This window comes from Apteryx mantelli, chromosome 10 (assembly GCF_036417845.1).
Source record: "Apteryx mantelli isolate bAptMan1 chromosome 10, bAptMan1.hap1, whole genome shotgun sequence".
Classification (NCBI taxonomy): Eukaryota; Metazoa; Chordata; class Aves; order Apterygiformes; family Apterygidae; genus Apteryx; species Apteryx mantelli.
The window spans coordinates 935,747-948,653 of NC_089987.1; the positions used below are offsets into that span (position 1 = coordinate 935,747).

At 37.2% G+C, this 12,907-nt stretch overlaps 1 long non-coding RNA gene across 2 annotated transcripts in view; it reads right to left on the minus strand.

Moving 5' to 3' along the window:
• The window catches only part of LOC106498821 (uncharacterized), a 352,888-nt gene that overhangs the window by 179,140 nt on the left and 160,841 nt on the right, over positions 1–12,907 (minus strand). For both annotated transcript variants that reach the window (XR_010885271.1, XR_010885270.1), the window contains exon 4: positions 5,176–5,272. This is a non-coding gene — a long non-coding RNA (uncharacterized lncRNA). The remainder of the gene's footprint in view (positions 1–5,175; positions 5,273–12,907) is intronic.

A 12,907-nucleotide genomic window follows, 5' to 3' on the forward strand; every position in this document is an offset into this window, starting at 1 on the left:
AGAGTTCCTGCCGCTTACACAAGTGAAGACTGAAACATCTGCCAAGAAACTAAGCTAAATGACTGTCAGATGAAGGAAACTAGTGGCTATCACAGGGAGTAAAAACTCCTTTTTCTTTGCTAGCAGCATTTGTTTTTCATGCTAGAAAATTAAAGTCACAATTCCTAGTACTATTTCTATTATGTTTTTAGAGATTTATATCCACAACCAAATTCAGTCAAAACCAGTTCAGGAGTCAGTATCAGATGCTTTGCATTAACCGTGCAGAGCCTTTTTTGCATCAAACAATTTTAATAACAAATGGTTAATCATTTGTTCTAGCCATGGTATTGCTTCTTTTTTCACCAGTCTACCACATAATTGCCATGCAACTATCAGTTTACCCATTATTTCTATCTTTTCTGCAGTACATGCATTCCAGTATGATGCATTTCCAGTAAAGCAAAGCCTACTTAATATTTGTAATAACATTTTAAAAACAAATGTTATCTACATTTGTAGATAATAAAACAGCATAAACTTAACACCTTCAGTTTCAACTTTCAAGGCCAAAAGAAGATTATCACCTAGGATGAAGAACAAATTCCTCATAAGAACATAACATGTTTTAGTACACAGAAGAATATTTGAAACAAGGCTCAAGAGTTAAAAAGGAGTAACTGCCATCTGTAGATTTCAATACATTTTAAAACAAAAAGTAAATTACAGATTAGTAGACCAAGATACAAAGAGATTTCATAATTTGATCAAAAACTTCAGGTAAGGGAGAGCAAGGGGAGAACAAAAAAACCAATGCTCAGTTTTCTCCCCGCTGTGTATAAGCAGAGGCTGAATGGCCAAGCAGCTGAAAGCCAACGCCAGCAGCTCCCAGCTGCTGATCTTGGCCATCCACGTGATGGGCTGCCTGCAGGGACTTGGGTGCAATAACTCTTTTCCGCTGATGACACAAGAATATGGGAGTTTGGGACATGCCAAGTTTGAGGAGACAAGCGTTGTAAGTGTGAAGGAGTTGTAAAGTACTGTAATAGAGAGAAGGGAGGGAGGGAGCGAGCTGGGGACATTTAAGATACCATAAACACCGATCAGACCTGCTCTTGCTCCCCACTACTGAGCTATATGCAGCAGCTACTTCTGTGTGACTGCTTACTCTGAACTGAACAGAAATTGCAAAGATGCAGTCACAGAGAATCAGCTGCCAGAAACTGTAAGCACCAGGTCCCTGGGAAACGGCAGGTACGGGACCACAATCAAATGCGCGGTAACTGCCGTTCGTAAAGGCTGATTCACGGTAAACAGTCCCCGCAGTCAGCTACTGCGGCAGCATTTACCATGCAGCGGGAGGCTGGCAGCCAAGCTCCCTGGCAGGCCAGCTCCTGTTATCTACAGCGACAACACACTACCAGAGCAGCACCAAGCTGCTCACTAGTGCCTACAAAAGTTTCTGAACCTGATCTTCAGCAAAGTAGGGGACTCGAACTGCACAGAGAACACACTTGTATACTCGGGAGCTGCAGCATGGACTTTGGATGTGGGGGACAAGAGAATGAAATCACAGAACAGCAGACTGGGATCCTCATTTGGGAAAGCAGGAGAAAAGGGGGCATAGAAAGCATTGGGAATACAAAGGTATGATCCAACATTAATGAACTTAAGTTATTATTCATCACTTCACTATTTACATTTTGCACACTCGTTCTGACAGCACAGTACAGGAGATGGGAAATCAGAATACATGGATCAGCCAGGCAATTCTGATGGCCCAAATACCGAAAGAAGGAATTAATATTAAGAAAATGGCAATACTGACCATCTTTAAAACAATCAAATTAGATGCTGGCTTTAAAAGTCATCTACATGCTGTCATCTTCTACTTAAAATCTCTTTTTTGTTCTAGCCACTTAAATGGTTGCTTGCATGAGCATAGTAGAAAAACAAAGCTGTGAGGAAGTACGTGTTACTAGAGAACAGAAACACATGAAAATATAAAAAAAAGTAAGGGAAAGAATAAAGCAAGATTTCTGAAAGAGCTTTTAATTTTGTCAGACACTATTTTCTCCTTTGTAAGACATTTGATACTGCAATATATAAATTATTTTCCTTCCAGTGTTGTTTTCAAAATTAATGGAAAAAACCCTGACCATTATCAATCTACAAACTGAACAAAGTTACAGGGTAAGAGGACTGGAAACATAAATATGCAAATACTCAGTGCAGAAAGGGGACTGTAACTTGCTTCCTCTACTTGAGGGATCATTTTTGGTATGTTTATAAAACTAAGATGCAAGAATCTTCTACAGTTAATAATAATCTTTGTACTTCAGTGGCATAATTAGCTTATTTTTTACACCAAGGGGTTATTGAATAAACAGATGAAACCTGCAAAAGGATGCTCCTGCGTAGAACAGTGACTGATGGACAGCTCTTTGACTGACTAAATGAACAAAGGGCTCCTGTGGATTTTAATAACACTGATCCACTTATGAATCATAAATGATACAGAAAGCCTTTTGCAGCTTTGAGATTCCCAAGATTTCAGGGGAGGGAGGGAGGGAGGAGTATTTCCATCCAGTAAAATATTATTCATCATGATTTTTTTGTCTTTAAAGAAACAAATGCATTTGATACGTTTGACATGGATGCCCCATCAGAGTCAAATTTTTGGATTTTCTGCCATAGGAATGCTTTTACAGTGAGAAGCATAGCAGGTTTTTTGTACTTTTATACAATTATTATCTGAAACATTACATAGGAAAGATGAGAAAGACAGACTTAGCAGTAGGACAGCATCCAAGCGATCAGTGAGACCACTAATGAAAAGACACTAAAAACTATCTGACATTGCTAGACTACGATTTCTTGTGGTTTTAAAGAATTTTAATGGCTTATTTTTCAATTTAGATAAAAAGTTAATTAATATACAATTTCTAATGTGACCAAAAGCCTATAATGAGGTGTAAATTCATGTACTTGGGAGGTAAGATTAACATGTATTTAAAAAAAGGAGCAGCTAATGTTTTCAGGAAAAAGCCCAGGCAGAATTTGCTTTTTTGACTTTTAGGTGACATGGAAAAACACTTCTTCAAGCTAAGTAATTCCAAGTTTCCTCCTTCTGAGCATACCAAACGTTTTTAATTGTTTTAGTCGTACTATAGGCAGGAAGAGCCTTAATCAGGCACAGTGCTCACTTATTTAGGCACTGTTCTTACACCGAGTCACACACTGAATACGCATAATTCTGTATATTTTATATGTACGTAGTTACCTATGCACACACTCGCTAAACAAACTTTCAGAACTACATTTTAAGAATGACACAGAAGTAGTCAAACTGAAATGCTAGAAAATACAGATGTTTCAGTTACCAGGACAATGTTACTTTGGATCCTTGTGCATATGCTTTAATTGAAATAATCTCATTTGTCCTACAGGAGCATTAAGTGCAGGAGAAAAGCCTGGATATCTAGAAAAACTGAATAACATGCTGAAAACTCTCTGCCCAAGACTTCATACTATGAATCTATCATGCAAATGCATGACATACCCCATAAAACTCTGATATATTACTCTGCATGCAGTTAACACAAGAAAAAGAGCAAATATACTGGACTTCACAGCTATTTTTGACAAGAAAAAAAATCAGGAAATGTAGCTTCCAGATTTCCATTTAGACAAGAATTTACTCTGATTTGCACAAGCCTTCTATCTTTGGGTGCCCTCAACCTGGCCCTTCTTCCAAGCCTTTTCCGATCTGCCTTTCTTCTCAGATTTTATCTTTTCCCTACCCATAATTCTTTCTCTCCATCCTGATGTTCTGTCCAGCCAGGCCCAATCTTCCACCATCCCTCAATTGTGACTGACACTCTGCCTGGGCTCCTAATTGAGGTTTTTTGCCGAGTTCGTCCTGGTCTCCTGAAACCCCATTTGATATGAATCTTACCTCCACTCTAGATCCGCAACCCACTAGACCTCTCCAAAAAATGACTTCAACGCACTCCTGAACTCTCTCCTTTTGACTCTTATCATTCAGGCTTTCAAAATTCTCACTTTATGAAAGCTGAAAGCATTCTCATCATCATATCAGTTTCCCTGTATGTCATACTGTAAAGTTATGCTGTTTGAACTCAAAGAAAAATGTACAAAAATCTAGAAAACTTCTTAAGGATATTTATTGATGCAGTATCTTAAGAATTTTTTTTTCTAAAAAATTTCTGTTTCTGATAAAGATATGCATTTCTTTCAAATAGAAGCGTGAGTATTTTTTAAAAATTAGAAGCTGGCAAATGTCGGGAACAATATTACAACAAATAGCTTCTCATAGCAGTGATTGCAAAGATGGCACTGGGCGTATTTGCTCTCTGCATCAGACAGGAGTTTTTCATTTCATACATCATTTACAACTTGCTGCAGCAATTGCACAAATCTGTCTATACAATTAACATAAAGAGAGGCCTTCTATATTATTTGTTTCAAAATTCAATTGGTTTTGGCCAAAATTTGACTGTGTAATTAGTTCTCCACAGCACTGATGACAGAATTAAACTATACTTAGTACTAGGTAACAAAGAAAAAAAAATCATATATTTTTATACATAATATTGCATATTGTATTTGGATACATCAAAACAAAATTATACTGATCACATCATTGTCAAACTTACTGCAGAAACAATATACCATAGCAAGCAACCAGCCAATGTGCACATTTGTTTCAATATTTTTAAACATATATTTGCATTTATATCCCATATTTTCAGAAATTAACCTCCCAGAACAGTGTAAGAGCCTGGAACAAAGCTTCTCCTTACAAAAATGTCTATTCAGACAGAACACACCTACATATTCTGTGGCCATTAAAACAGACAGAACAGTTACTGCTGCAACTGTCTCAAAAATTATGAAGATTATTTACTATTGCTAAAGCTATTATTGCTTGTATGGTCTTTAAAATGCTTAAACATACAACCATGTTCTGAAAATAGGTAACTGACTAACCTGTGTTAAAATCTTTAACTCACACTATTGCCACAACTCATACACGTTCAGGCTGTGTTTGACTGGAAACTAAAAAATGGAGAGCTTTTACGTAAAATTCATTTAAATATTACTAAATACTTGAATTTGGATCTGGATTTCCAAATCTGAATTTGGAAATATAAAAGGAAGAGGTTTTCTCACCGTGTATGAAGGACTTCTGGACTGAAGTACGTAATATCACTTCCTGGGCATTGATTCAGTAATTCCACTTCTTGTTCGGGGTTAATCCAGAAAGTGCCTAACAAAAGTAAATTAAAAAAAAACAAATTTAGCAGTGCTTGGGTGTGAACAAACAGAATTTTTTTTGTCCATTTGACTGAAAAAAAGCTCTCTTGTGGTCTTCCTTCTAGTCTAAAAGTAAAGGTAAGTTATGAGAGGACTCTAGAAAAAGTACTAGTTTGACTCCATACCAGTATATATTTGTATCACACTAATATTGACACCTCTAATGTATACAATACCAAAATTAGACAGCAATATTATTGCTATGCTCAGAATATTAATCTAATGTCATTTCCCGTGCCTCTCTCTGCAGCCTAGTCCAGCCTCCCTTGGCTTGAAAAGCAGTGCCAAGCTCATGGCCAACCAGTCTGAACGGAAGCGAGGGGCTGACTTCAGTTTGGTGCAGGCTCAAGTTTCCCCTCTTCTAGCATGACCAAAACCGCACAACTCAAATAATGGTATGAACACAAGGTGAATTTGTACTCACCATGATTTTGAATTTATGCTCAAAAGACAGCGCGGACATAGCCACACAGAGTGCTAGTCTCCACACAGCATTTTCCTCCTCTCATATAAAAATCGCACCAGCCCACGTCTACTTCTATAATTCGTATTTCTGTATGGGGCTGGTGGGTGGGGAAGGAAAGCTATCAGGCAAGTGGACCCCTTCTCTCTACTCCTTAATACATTAATACAGAGATTGAGAAACAGGTACTAAGTCATAACAAAAGCTGCAGATGGAAGAATATCTTTGAAGAAAGCATCAGTTAATATTTTCGGAAAGATAAGGCCCAAAGGCCAGTCATTATAAATCATATGAAAGAGGCAATAAATATAGATTACTATATCACTCTCCTCCTTTTTTGTGTAAAATCTGTTTTTTAATTTTGTTTTTAAATCTGCCAGTCAGGGCATAACTAACCACAAAAAAAAAAGTGCTCTATCTTTCAAATATCTGTCACATATTAAAACAACCTTTGTCAAGTGGACAAATCCAAAGGAAAAAGAATTGCAGGGTTTGTGGTGTAAGATGATCAAAACCAGGTACTGGAATCAGCTATACAATTTTAAATAACCAAACATTTCTTGTCATCTATAAAAAATGCACAATATTGGATTTTAATCTCAATTCACACCCGAGATTTTTTTCTAACAGTGAAAAGTGACATCACTTGCGACCAACATAATAACATTCTGCTCTAGAGTAAAGACCTCTCTGCTCTGTGCTAGATGCCTAGAATTTCCCTGCTCCTTTGACCTTGGCTGTAAAAAACATTGTCACTCTTCTCTGATGTTTCCAAACTGAAGGAGAGAAAAAATATAGCAGGAGATAGAGGTCATGTATAATGAGAGGCATTCCCATCAGGCAGTTCCCAGCACAGAAAATGGAGCAAGGGAACTGCAGACAGGAATCTCAAGTCATCCTTAACTGAAACAGTTATACAGATTCTTCAGCCTCCCAGGCGTTGCATCTGAACCGCTAATACAGTATTACACATGGTGCACGGCTAAAGGAATCACAATGTTAAACAGAAAATCAGAGTCTTAAAATACAAACAAACAAAAAAACAGAGACAAGAGAAAGGCTCAGAGAGGCCTAAACAGACTAGGCAGCCACAGCGTAAGTGAAAATCTAATCATCAAAAGTGGTAGAGAGAAAAGTAGACAGGTAAAAGAAACTTAAATATGGAAGGCAAAAGTTTGGAAAGTCAAGGGGTGCTTTTTATGAAGCTAGATACAAGATCCAGGAAGCAAACTGAAATGAATCAAGAGAAAAACAGAAAATCCTGGGTGGTGATTTTGAGTAAGATGCATTTAGATTAGAAAAAAAGAAAAATGAAGGTGCTGGAGGATAAACATGTTATGGTTCCACTTACTGGCAACACCCCATTTTAGCATGGCTTACTACCATACACAACAGCATCCAATGCAGTATTGCCCTAAATAATGCCACCCTTCAGCTGGATACCTAAAGAGAAGAACACTTTCAGGAATGTGAACTGTGATTCAATTTTCCACTTTTAAATGTGGAATGTATTAAAATGAATATTGGTGAAGAATTCTCACCACATCTACAGTGATATCATTGTAATGAAGAAAGTGGAAAATACCTTTCAAAATAATTCCTCAGAAACAATGAGGAAAACTACTACGTAACACTCCCTGATACTAACAGTTAAAAACAAAGATATATAACACAGCCTGACTTCATTTTCTGTTGTTATGGTCTGCAGCAAAAAAAAAAAAAGTCTAATTGCTACAGAGATACACTTTCAAAAAGGTCCAGTAACTGCTAAGATTATATACTGCTAATCCTTCTTTTCAGTCAACACCAAAATACTTCTGTAAGTGCTGTGCCTCTGAATAATTTGATATGAAGTAAATTAATGGACAAGCTACAATGATAATATTCCTATTATTTTAATATGCTGGAACACACGTAAGTTAGAAAAATTTGATAAGTCACATGAATCAGATGTTTTACAGTCACAAGCATTTTGGTGAGTAACATACTATAACAACATAAGAAAGGTTATAAAGTCTAAGACTATTCAGTGAGAACTTGCAGAAAGCTTCCCAAATTACCTATTCATCTACAATGAAACAACCAGTCACATGATGAAAGACTCTACCAAAGAGGAATAATAGGAATGGTTATCAAGTTACATTCATGCAGTAAACACATAAATGTCGTTGCGTACATTCACAGCAAAGTTTCTCGAAAATACCAGTCTCAGTACAAGCCACTGACGTTACAGTACCATCAGCTGAAAAAGTGAAGGCAACTAACTGTACTAACTAACACTGCGTAATGAAAAGGATATAGCAAAGAGAGAGAAACAACCAATTCCATAGACTACTTCCATCGATTCCTCTATTAGAGGCTCCACAGGTTCCCCTGTGTTGAAGAGGTAAAGGCACTACTGTCAAGGCTATTATGCTTTACAAAAAAGTTCATGCAAAGGATACCACAGTATCAGGGCTGGTTAACAATTTGAAAAAAAAATCTGCAACCCCAGCCTTCCAGGCTCCCTGCCTCAATTTTCTTCCTCCACAACTAATTCACTGTAAGCGTTAGCGTATGTACTAGTATAAACAAGATTTGGTGTTAACGAAGAACTAAAGAACCAGCAGAGTTCTGATATAATGGTGAATCTATGACAAGAATTCTACAGCTACCTATATAATTTCTGCCATAGTATTATCTGCATAACCTCGAATTGTAAATGCTTACGTGAACATAGCAAGAAAGCATGTCAGTGTAGACCACGCAGTGAAGATCTATAGCTCTGAACAGTTCCATTTGCATTGTGAACTTCTGCACTCACAAATCAATAAAATATTGAGTAATAATAAGCCAGAAATATTCTTTAAAGAATTTATCCAGAATTGTGAATCATGGAGCCTATACATTTTCTACACACATTCAAGAAATAAAAAAATTCATTAAAGTGTTAACTAAAATTTCTAACTCATCAAAGGATCATGTCCTGAACACCAACAAATCTCATGAAAAAAAAAAAAAAGATTTTTACTTGTCTGCATGTCTGTAAAATATTTCTTAGGTTACAAAACCAAATCTGATGACACTGAAAAGTCTTCCAGGAACAAAGACAGACGAGTAAAACAACCACCAGATCTCTTTAATTCCATGCAAAAATGTCAACAGCAAAATCACTGCATCTCTTCCATAGCAGAATATTAAATAGTTCATTAATACCCATTTTCAATTCTTTTCTTTTCAGAGGCTACTCAAATTGTTTCTGTTTGATTTTACATGAGTGAAACTCCTCCCAAATGAAACAGGTACAAGTATCTTGGAAGAACATCCAAGTGTACATCATTCAAGACCTTGGCAGTCCCTATCTCTGTGAAACAACAATAGCATCCCACTAATAACAATGACTTGCTTAACTATTCATTTTTGTAAATAATGGAAGTGAAAATTATCTAGTGATGGATTTACACTTTTACAATGCATCTCAGGGATGAAAATGAATAGGGAAGCAGAAATTATGTATATTACAATGGGTGACACACACAACTTAAGATTCTAGCTCGCACCACAGAAGAACACAAGCTGGAAAACGTGGCACTACAATTTTTAACATTTTACCTTTGTCTAATATTACTGTGAGATATCTTATATGTATTATTTGTATTACACCAGCACTTAAAGACCCTAATTAAAATCTGAACACCATTATATTAGGCACAAATAGTATGAAAATTACAACAGATGTCATAGCCATTTTAATTCCAAACAACCACAATAAATTACCTATTTCTCAGATATGCCTAGCTTTATATTGTAGCTACCCACAGAATTTAATATATTAGTTCTTATATTCAGGGGGAGCGTTGAAAGGATTACCTAGGAAGTCTTTTCAGCCTTTTTTATTTGAAAACCCTATTAATATTTCCAATGGAGGAATATAGGCTAGAGAGTGAAAGCCTACCGACACAAGGCTTGCTTTCCTTAATCACCTTTCACAAAACCCTGAGTAGTCGTCCATGGAACCACAAGACCCCATGGACCAGACGCTGAAAACACCCTGCTCCCCTAAGGTATAAGACAGCCATTTTACAGAAAATTCATGCAATCACATTTTCTTCTCACAGCTCCTCCTCTTTAGTGAATTCCCTCTTTTATTTTAACATAAGTACTGACTTACTAAATATGCCAATTTACACTAGTCTAGGCTATCATTTTACTATTAACATATTTGCAAACTGAACAAATGTTAAGTATGAGAACTAGGTATGAGCTATTAGAAAGTTAATCTGAGATATAGATGTGCCGTGCACATATGCCTTGCCAGTTGGATAACTCAACACCAACTTGTTTCAACTTAAAGAAGACACCTCAAATCAGCATAGATATTGAAAAACAAGATTATTTTGAGGCAGGAAAAAGATAAAGCTGACAATTTTTCTGGTAACAACACAAACCACTAAGTTTCTATATTTCTAAAATTAGTTTTCAGTTAAGTAATAGAGTAAAAGTGTTTACACTGTGACTATTCGTTCTCAAGCACAGTGTTTATTATAAACAGTATTTCAAACACAGGACTTCTTTTAAAAGACCATATATAAATATTTTAAATGATAAAATATAGGTGTTGGCTTTTTTTTTGTACTATGTCCAGAAAATCTGCACAAACACATCAAATTCTCCACCTAGGGAATTTACTTTATTGTTATGTTTGCATTTAAAACAAATGTACATGACCTATTTGGGGGTTAATATAACTAAAAGGAGTCTATTTGTTGTTTATTATTTATAAAAGATTCACTTCAGATTAGGCCTTCTGCAGACGTGTGTATTTGTGTGGCATCATAAAGCCTCTCCAGATATCCCCCAGCACTAAAACAGACGAGAAAATGACAAGTTAGGATGTATCCCAGTACACACAGTATTTTATAAAAGCTAAGATTAAAAGCTGTTTTTTTCCTCTTCAGAAAGGCCACATGAAAGAGCTAGTACCATGGCTAATGCATTGACCTTCTGTGTCTGATAATGACAAGTTCAAGTTCCTAGAGTTGGATAAGATGTGGAACTAAAGTAAGTGCACTCAAGCAACGAGTTCTCCCGCTCTGTTAGAATCCTGCTCACAAAACTAGCCTCGTCAAAGGAACGAAGAAAACAGTTTAGATTTTTTTTTAATAACCAAGGAGTTTTTCTATACTATCAGCATGTCTCGTAACTACTTTCTTCAGAGGGTCTTCAATCTAAAGTACTGAGAGTTTCATTCATTTTTTAACAGCACACTTGAAATTATTTCATGTGAGCATAACAAGTTAAATTAATGAAAACCAGAGATGTAAAATTGCTGCTTATGTTTGATTTTTTTATATTTTCAGCTTTTTTCTTGTAAACAGGGAAAGAATGAAAGATAGTAAAATCATATATATAATATAAAAGATATGCCATCTCCTCACCAGCCTTGCTCCCCAAACTCTTGGAAAATCAGAAATGCATTTTTACACAACAAGCAAACTTCCTAATATTAGCTCCTCTGGAAATCTATCGTATGCCTTTATCATTTGAAAAGCCTTTTTCTTTCCTTTCATTTTCAAAGGAGGACAGCAGAGGCACATCAAGCACTTCTTCCTATCATCAACTTAAGAAACACCACTGTTGACCTAAAGTCTTAATTCCTATCAGTCATTAATTCACACAGTCATTATTCCTAGCTGCACAAAGCCATAGTTTTGCAAGTGATTTTGTCTGAAGTTCTTCATGGGCAGAGTAAAACCGCCTCACAACGCTGCTAACACAGAAAAGAAAGCTACTATCATCGAACTAGGCACCGAAGCCAACAAGTTAGAAAGATCAGGCAAGAAGAGTTTGACTACAGAAAAAATTAAAGCTTTTCTCCAAACTAGTAGTACTAATAATACTACGTATCGGAATGTAATACAAATATGTACATACGACCGTTTTAATATATTTTATATTTTATATTTTCAAATATTTGTAATTACACATAGATATCACAACTGTTACATCTCTACATAGGTTATATATGACAAATAATAAAGTCTTAAAAAAAAAAAAAAAAGCAAAGCTAGAACTCAGGTTGCTGTGAAGCAGCAAATGCATCACCAGATCACTCCAATGTTTTGCACTGGAAGATTCCTGCATCATTCCAAGCACAGCGATCACAAAATGAACAATATCCTTATCACCCCGAAAAAGATGCCCTCTTAGTTTCCTTTTAAATTTGTCTCTTGAAAAGGGATTTTTAATTCCGTACTTTTTGCTCCCAGTTTAGGCTCATCTCAAAAACAACAATTTATGTGGAAAGAGCAATTAATGTTAGACATGTCCAGAGTCTTGGGGTGTTTCACTCCAGTAAATTTCTGTAGTGGAAATTTTTGCTTTTCTTTAAAAACACAGTGATATTAAATACAAAAATCCACATTAAAAGAACACTAACATTTCAAAATCAAGAGCTCAAGAGTTAAAAAATTGCCAGAATTAAACTTGTCCAGGAAGACAGATTAAGGTCAAATACATCTATTAATTTTGGGTATCTACTCTAAGCCACCTTAGACTTGATTTTTAAGCATAGCATTTCACAGCGTTTAATATGCTCCCAGGAACGTTTTTGCTGCGATTTTTCACCACTTGTGTGAATCCACCACCACACATCAAAGCCCAGCACCCAGAACAGGGGACACAGGCGATTAGCGGTGTTCTGCGGAACGGTCTAATTGAGTTAAGTGACTTGACAAGCGCCACTTAAGAAGTTTCTTGCAAAGACAGGATGGAAAGTATATATATATTTTTTTTTTGAAGAGCACTTGCCCGGCCGACCGCAGGGGCCGCCCTCCCGTTCCCCGGCCCCACCACAGCGGGGCTCCTTCTCCCCACAGCGCCCAGCAGCAAGGACGCCCAGGGCCGCACACAGCTCCCGCTCTGGGGCTCCACAGACGCTCACTTTACACAACTTACTCCCATGCGAAGACACTTACGCCAGACCCGCCGCGCCGGCTGGCGCCGGTCTGCGCCGGTTTGCGCCGGCCCCGCAGCGCGGCACGAGGCGGGGCGCGAGCTCGCTCCTCCGCGGCCGGTCCCGCGCCCCCACAGCCCGGCGGCCCCGGGGGAGGGAACGGGAGGGGAGGGGAGGGGAGGCGCCGCGCC